This window comes from Coregonus lavaretus (genome assembly GCF_964263955.1).
Source record: "Coregonus lavaretus genome assembly, contig: HAP1_SCAFFOLD_2423, whole genome shotgun sequence".
Lineage (NCBI taxonomy): Eukaryota > Metazoa > Chordata > Actinopteri > Salmoniformes > Salmonidae > Coregonus > Coregonus lavaretus.
The window spans coordinates 69301-77657 of NW_028166877.1; positions in this window are offsets into that span (position 1 = coordinate 69301).

An 8357-nucleotide genomic window follows, 5' to 3' on the forward strand; every position below is an offset into this window, starting at 1 on the left:
CTTATAACCACATAGGGTAATAAAAAATCACATTTTTCTTTTGATTTTTTAATTAACCTATATCATGTTATTTCAAGTTATCCCTTTGGTGCACAATAACACGTTAAAAAAATATGCCTAAACTGGGCATTCCTATAAATTGGGCAATTGGAGGCATCTAGGTCTCATGTTAACTTTGATTGTGTTTGATGAAAATTATAGATCTTTCAAACGTTTTATGCAAGTGATTTGATGCCAACTGTGCCAAAGTGATTTAGAGTTGTTAAACGGGAGTGACGAGTGTGTTGATATAACGATAATATTATCAATTTTAACAACCATCAAAATTGGTAAAAAAAACAAAGTTTATGCATGCCAACATATTAGCAAAGAATTAAGAGTAGGCAAAGTGATCGTGTCAAAATTATATCAAACGTTTTACCGTTGCAGTCATATTCACCGTTGACTGAAGCGTGCATAACTGTTGATGCCTCACTGGTTATTCCCCATCATTTGCAACAATGTCAATGAGCGTCATCACAATTTTTCTTTTGCGGTACCAAACTGTCGTGATTACCAGCTGAGGCAAACTTTTATGAGTTGATTTTACTCCTGGTTCAGACTTTGTCTGGGCAGTGTCTTAGCATCATCCTAAAAACGTATTCTTTAAAACGTTATTCTTAAAACTGGTTTTAACAGGATCCCTAGGAACTTTTCTGAGATGCTTTGTGGATAGGGCCCAGGACTCCCGGAGTAGGCAGAATAGCCCAGCTAGCACATTTGGTTCCTTGGAAGTTGTGGGAACGTATGTTTTTGGTTTCACATTGGTTGTAGGAATGACGCCATACATTCCCTGACCGGTAAAACTGAACGTTTTTTTAAACATTCTGAGAACAGAAGTGAAAATGTTGTCTTTTTTGGGAATGTTTATTTTTAGGTTCTGGGGAGGTTCTGAGAACGTTTTACTCTGGTTCCTTGAAAGTATTCCTGGAAGGTTTTATTAACGCTCTGAGAATGGAAATTATAGGTTATTTCAAGGTTTTTGAATAACTTCCTTAAAACTTTCACTGAATGTTTCAATAAGACTATCACGACTCAGGATATGACCCAGATGCAGACACAGGAAGCGGATAGTACAGTTCTCAATAATCATTTATTAGAACATGGGGCAGGCAAAGGGCAGGTGGAGGACAGGCAGAGGTTCGTAATCAGGTCAGAGTCAGGCAGGTACAGGACGGCAGGCAGGCTCGGAGTCAGGGCAGGCAGAATGGTCAGAACCGGGAAAACTAGGAAATAAACACTTGAGAAACAGGAAAATGGGAAAGCACGCTGGTAAGTCAAGACAAGACGAACAGGCAACAGACAAACAGAGAACACAGGTATAAATGCACTGGGGATAGTGGGGAAGATGGGCGATACCTGGAGGGGGGTGGAGACAAGCTCAAAGACAGGTGAAACATATCAGGGTGTGACAAAGACTTTTAATAACACTGCTAGCTTATTTTGGATTAACTTTTTTTAACTGCAAGCACTGATAGGATACATTCATTGCCATATGTATTAATCATGCAAACACATTTCTTTTTTATTACACAGCATCAGTGAGATTCAAACCTATAATCTTCTGTTCTCTAGCCAAGACCGGATCTTTCATTTCTGAGGCTCCGTATCCATGAGTGTGCAAATTCACGCAGTATCTCACAGGAATTTGGGACTTCACTCATTTTCTCATGCCGAAACCGGATTAGATACATACCGGTAGTTAAAGAAGAGTTAAATGCCAAAAAGATTATATTCGCAATGTCACTTAGCAACCAAACAGCAACCCAAACATCAATAGTCACTACAATGTCAGGAGTTCAGTACCATTTGCTTGATTTTGTGGACCCATAACTATGGTGTATCGACATTAGCTAGCTAGCTAATTTCAGCATGCTTGCGCGATAGTCAGCATAAGTTACTATCTAGCTAGCCAGCCTAGCAAGCTCTAGTCCACTGGAAACTGATGCAAACCTGCTGGCTAACAAAGTTGGTAAAATTCAAAGTTTTAATACGTGCCATTGGGCAGAAATAGCAAAGAAAATACTGGTTGAGGAGCTAGCTAAGTTAGCTGGCAAGACAACTTTGACAGTTACCAGTGTACCAACAGGACCCTGAACAGTTTCTTCCTCCAAGTCATAAGACTGCTAAATAATTTGTTAAATAGTTAACCAAATAGCTACCTGGACTATCTGCATTGACCCATCGACTCGGTACTGGTACTCCGTGTATATAGCTAAGTTATCGTTACTCATTGTGTATTTATTATTATGTGCTATTACTTTTCTATTATTTCTCTATTTTATTTTCTGCATTGTTAGGAAGGGCCCGTAAGTAAGCATTTCACTGTTAGTCTACACCTGTTGTTTACGAAGCATGTCACGAATAACATTTGATTTGATTTTAGTGGACTCTATCAAGTACTGTTGAAATCAATTTGATCTGTGGGTATATGATGACACCTAGTGGTCGTATGGTTGATGTCTCCCTAACCATCATTTTTATCTCCCCCTCGCTGTTCACTGTTTGTCGTGATCTAGTAGATCTGAAAACAGTCTCTACTTCTTTCCTGTGCAAGAACTACAAGCCAAATGTCTGAGAAATTGTGGACTATTATACAACGGGTGGGTCTAATCCTGAATGCTGATTGGTTAAAACCATTATTCCAGCCGGTGTCTATTCCACAAGTTACCACCGGCTAAATCTATGACGTTAAAATGCCTATTTACTCTGTTCCATCTGACTGCGCAATCCACTGTCTCATCAACCCAGCCAGGCTATTTATAAACTTGACCTCCACTATAAAAAGCATCTAGACATTATCTCACATTTATTTTAGACTAATATTTAGTTTTCAACAGCGGAGATTTGTATAAACCTTGCTGTCTGTCTCTCCGACATTTGCAACATTGTTTCAATATAAAAATTCGATCTCCAGCTGTCCCATAGTAATGAACATGTCGTGAGTCGGGACGAGACAGACAGGCAGTCAGTGTTTCTCAGCCAGTCGAAATCATGAATCAGCTGGCATCATTTTTATGGATATAAACAAAGAAATGTCAATTGAAAAAAGGTTGAACTAAACTAAAAGTAGCTAGTTTGCAGTCTTTCCAGCTTCAGTTTGAAGTGATTGTGTTAGTTGTGTTGTTGGCTAGCTCTTCTGAACAACAGTGTCCTGATGCGTGAGCACATTGTCTATGCCAGACGAAATCGCGCCTCATTAGTTCATTGTTATGGATGTATCCAAATAAATGTCACTAGAAAACAGCTTAAACAAATGCAAATGCAAATGCAGCTACTTTGCTGTTATTCTGGCTGCACTTTTTGACGTGACTGTAAATTAGCCATAGTTGGCTAGCTAGCAAGCGAGGGATAAGAACGTTGCCAGCCAGAATGGCAATGGAACATTTAGAACGAACGACTGGATCGCGTTCATAGATACAGAACAGGGTAGGGCTTGCAAACTATTATGGATTACAGAGGGAAACCCAACCACGAGTTGACCAGTGACGTGAGCCTACCAGATTAGCTAAATGCCTTCTATGCTCGCATCGAGGCAAGCAACACTGAACCATACATGAGAGCACCAGCTGTTCCGGACGACTGTGTGAGCACACTCTCCATAGCCGATGTGAGTAAGACCTTTAAATAGGTTAACATTCACAAGGCTGAGGGCCAGACAGATTACCAGGACGTGTACTCCACGCATGCGCTGACCAACTGGCAAGTGTCTTCACTGACATTTTCAACCTCTCCCTGACCCAGTCTGAAATATCTACATGTTTCAAACAGACCACCATAGTCCCTGTGCCCAAGAACGCCAAAGTAACCTTGCCTAAATTACTACCGCCCCGTAGCACTCATGTCTATAGCCATGAAGTGCTTTGAAAGGCTGGTCATGGCTCACATCAACACCATCATCACAGAAAACCTAGACCCACTACAATTCACATACCGGCTCAACAGATCCACAGATCGCGAAAGCAATCTCTATTGCACTCCACACTGCCCTTTCTCACTGGACAAAAGGACCACCTATGTGAGAATGCTGTTCGTTGACTACAGCTCAGCGTTCAACACCATAGTGCCCTCAAAGCTCATCACTAAGCTAAGGACCCTGGGACTAAACACCTCCCTCTGCAACTGGATCCTGGACTTCCTGATGGGCTGCCCCCAGGTGGTAAGGCTAGGCAACAATACATCTGCCACGCTGATCCTCAACACGGGGGCCCCTCAGGGGTGCGTGCTTAGTCCCCTGCACTTCCTGTTTACCCACGACTGCGTGGCCACACACGACTCCAACACCATCATTAAGTTTGCCGACAACACAACGGTGGTAGGCCTGATCAACGACAATGATGAGACAGCCTATAGGTAGGAGGTCAGAGACCTGACAGTGTGGTGCCAGGACAACAATCTCTCCCTCAGTGTGAGCAAGACAAAGGAGCTGATCATGGACTACAGGAAAAGGAGTGCCGAGCATGCCGTCATTCAGATCGACGGGTCTGTAGTGGAGCGGGTCGAGAGCTTCAAGTTCCTTGGTGTCCACATCACTAACAAACTATCATGGTCTAAACACACCAAGCCAGTCGTGAAGAGGGTACAACAACACTTATTCCCCTTCAGGAGACCAAAAATATTTAGCATGGATCCTCAGATCCTTAAAAAGTTCTATAGCTGCGCCATCGAGAGCATCCTGAATGGTTGCATCAACGCTTGGTATGGCAACTGCTCGGCATCCGACTGCAAGGCACTACAGAGGGTAGTGCGTACGGCCCAGTACATCACTGATGCCAAGCTTCCTGCCATCCAGGAACTGTATACCAGGTGGTGTCAGAGGAAGGCCCTACAAATTGTCAAAGACTCCCAGCCACCCAAGTCATAGACTGTTCTCTTTGCTACCACACGGCAAGCGGTACCGGAGCGCCAAGTCTAGGTCCAAAAGGCTCCTTAACAGCTTCTACCTCCAAGCCATAAGACTGTTAAACAGTTAATCAAATGGCTACCCAGACTATTTGCATTGACCCCCTTTTTTACGCTGCTGCTACTCGCTGTTTATTATCAATGCATAGTCACTTTACCCGTACCTACAGTACCAGTCAAAAGTTTGGACACATCTACTCATTCCAGGGTTTTTCTTTATTTTTACTATTTTCTACATTGTAGAATAATAGTGAAGACATCAAAACTATGAAATAACACGTATGGAATCATGTAGTAACCCAAAAAGGTAGGTGGTCACCTGGAATGCATTTTAATTAACAGGTGTGCCTTGTTCAAAGTTAATTTGTGGAATTTCTTTCCTTCTTAATGCATTTGAGCCAATCAGTTGGGTTGTGACAAGGTAGGGGTGGTATACAGAAGATAGCCCTATTTGGTAAAAGACCAAGTCCATATTATGGCAAGAACAGCTCAAATAAGCAAAGAGAAACAACAGTCCATCATTACTTTAAGACATGAAGGTCAGTCAATCAGGAACATTTCAAGAACTTTGAAAGTTTCTTCAAGTGCAGTCGCAAAAACCATCAAGCGCTATGATGAATCTGCCTCTTATGAGGACCGCCTCATGAGAATTCAAGGCACACTTGACCAGCATGGCTACCACAGCATTCTGCAGCAATACACCATCCCATCTGGTTTGCGCTTAGTGGGACTATCATTTGTTTTTCAACAGGACAATGACCCAACACACCTCCAGGCTGTGTAAGGGCTATTTGACCAAGAAGGAGAGGGATGGAGTGCTGCATCAGATGACCTGGGTTCCACAATCACCTGACCTCAACCCAATTGAGATGGTTTGGGATGAGTTGGACCGCAGAGTGAAGGAAAAGCAGCCAACAAGTGCTCAGTATATGTGGGAACTCCTTCAAGACTGTTGGAAAAGCATTCCTCATGAAGCTGGTTGAGAGAATGCCAAGAGTGTGCAAAGCTGTTATCAAGGCAAAGGGTGGCTACTTTGAAAAATCAAAAATGTAAAATATATTTTGATTTGTTGAACACTTTTTTGGTTACTACATGAGTCCATATGTGTTATTTCATAGTTTTGATGTCTTCACTATTATTCTACAATGTAGAAAATAGTAAAAATAAAGAAAAACCCTTGAATGAGTAGGTGTGTCCAAACATTTGACTGGTAATGTGCATATACATATTACCTCAATTACCTCAACTAAGCTGTACCCCCGCACATTGACTCGGTACCGGTACCCCTTTATATAGCCTCGTTATTGTTATTTATTGTGTAACTTTTTTAAAACTTTAGTTTATTTACTTTTGTATTTATTTTTGTAGCAAATATTTTCTTAACTTTCTGCATTGTTGGTTAAGTAAGCATTTCACAGTAAGGTCTACTACACCTGTTGTATTTGGCGCGTGTGACAAATACAATTCGATTTGATTTAATTGAAATCTCATGGACCTCACTGTCACAACTGGTCATCTAGCTATCCACGTAGCCAACATCGGTTTTCATTGGTTTCCATTGGACTAGACTAGAGCTTGCTAGCTAGGTAGCTAACGCTGGATAGCTAGCTAACACTAGCTAGCATGCTAGCATTAGCTAGCTAGCTAATGACGATACACCATAGTCAAGAGTCTGCAAAATCAAGCAAATGGTACTGAACTCATGACAAAATCATGTTTTGACGTTATAGTGGCTATTGCTGTTTTTTTACGTTCTTTTTCTTAGTGACTTTGTGAATATCATATTTTTGGCATTGAACTCTGATTTAACTAGCTTTGTATCTAATCTGGTTTTGGCATGAAACCAAATTCCTGCGATATAGTGTGAGAATTTGTGCACTCATGGATACAGAGCCTCAGAAATAAAAGATCCGGTAACGGATTAGGAGCCACAGTTTTCTTGTGGCTTTTATGGAACGTTTTCTTAACATTCTCGGAACAATTTGAGAACATGACTTTAAATATAACCACGAGGAAACCTGTAGGAAACGTTATGCTGAAGTATTGAAATTCACACAGAAGAACGTTGTTTCTTAACGTTCTCTGAAATATTTGAGAACATTCCCAATGTCCAACCAGTTGGAGAATGTTCCTAGAACATTACCAAAATTGAAATTAAATGTAACTATGTTAAAGTAATGAAATACCAAGAAAGTAAAGTTTTTTTGTCAAGTTCCGTAAATGTGCTGAGAATGTTCCATCGCCAAGCAACTATCCTGTACCATTCCCAGAAATATGTGGGAAGGTTGTATGCAAAATAACCATAGGACAACCACGCTCTCACCAAGCTCTAAGAAACATATGGTTCTCAGAACGTTATGTGCTAGCTGGGAGACCCTTGATTCTAATCTTAGGTCAGTTTTGTGGGAATTAGGTGAACTGATCCTAAAATCTATGCCTAAGGGCAACTTTTTAGAAAAAGGAAACTTCTACCTGGAGCTAACATCCCAATATTCCTTAGTTTGTATCATACGTTTAACTTACTAGTAGTTTTCAGAAATGTACTTAGAGCTAAGCAGAGGCATCAAGTAGCATTAGAGGATCTAAGCTTAATATAATCATCCAAACAAAGCAACCAGACAGTAGTGTTTGGCAGCTGTTAAAGCAGATGTTAATATTTATGAATATGGATGGATCAAATTAATGACCGGATACAATATAATTATGTAGTTATGGATGTCTGAATAGGCTTAATATTCATTGACATAAATAAAATACATGGACACAAACAGAGAGGAAAGTCAGCTGATGTTTTCTCAGACCGATCTCAGGGAACTCACCTAATGGGAACAGGTCATCACATGGGGACGTCATTTATCACTGTACCGCTGCCTCACGTTGTGTACCGGGGTACAAAACCTGTCACAACATCTCACTGAGTCAGTTAATCAGCATAATATTTCATTCCCATTCTATCATCTGGAATACTGTATTCACAAGAAAGAACACATGAATCTCAACGACACCCTATTCCATATATTGTGCACAAAACAATAATTAAATATAACACCCTAAAGTTTTACTTGCCTTTCTTGATCTAACACTTGCAGTTTTCTTTTCTTACTAGCACTGACTTTGCTGATAGCTGCTTTATTGAGGTTGTATTACATAGCTACCTTGAGGTGACTGTGCGACTGAAATGTTACAAATGTAAATACTTTTGACCAGACCACTATTCTTTGCATCTTGTCTTTTATTTCTTCCATGCCAAGCTCTCGTTGCACTTCTCAATCCCCTAAAACTATATATAAGCAATACTTCCCTCCGTCAATCCCCAAAAAACCATCCATCTAAACAATACCCTCCTTCCTCACCCCTTTCCAACTATATCGAAGTCAAACCATCTTCCGGCCCTTTAACCCCCTCTATCCTCCCCA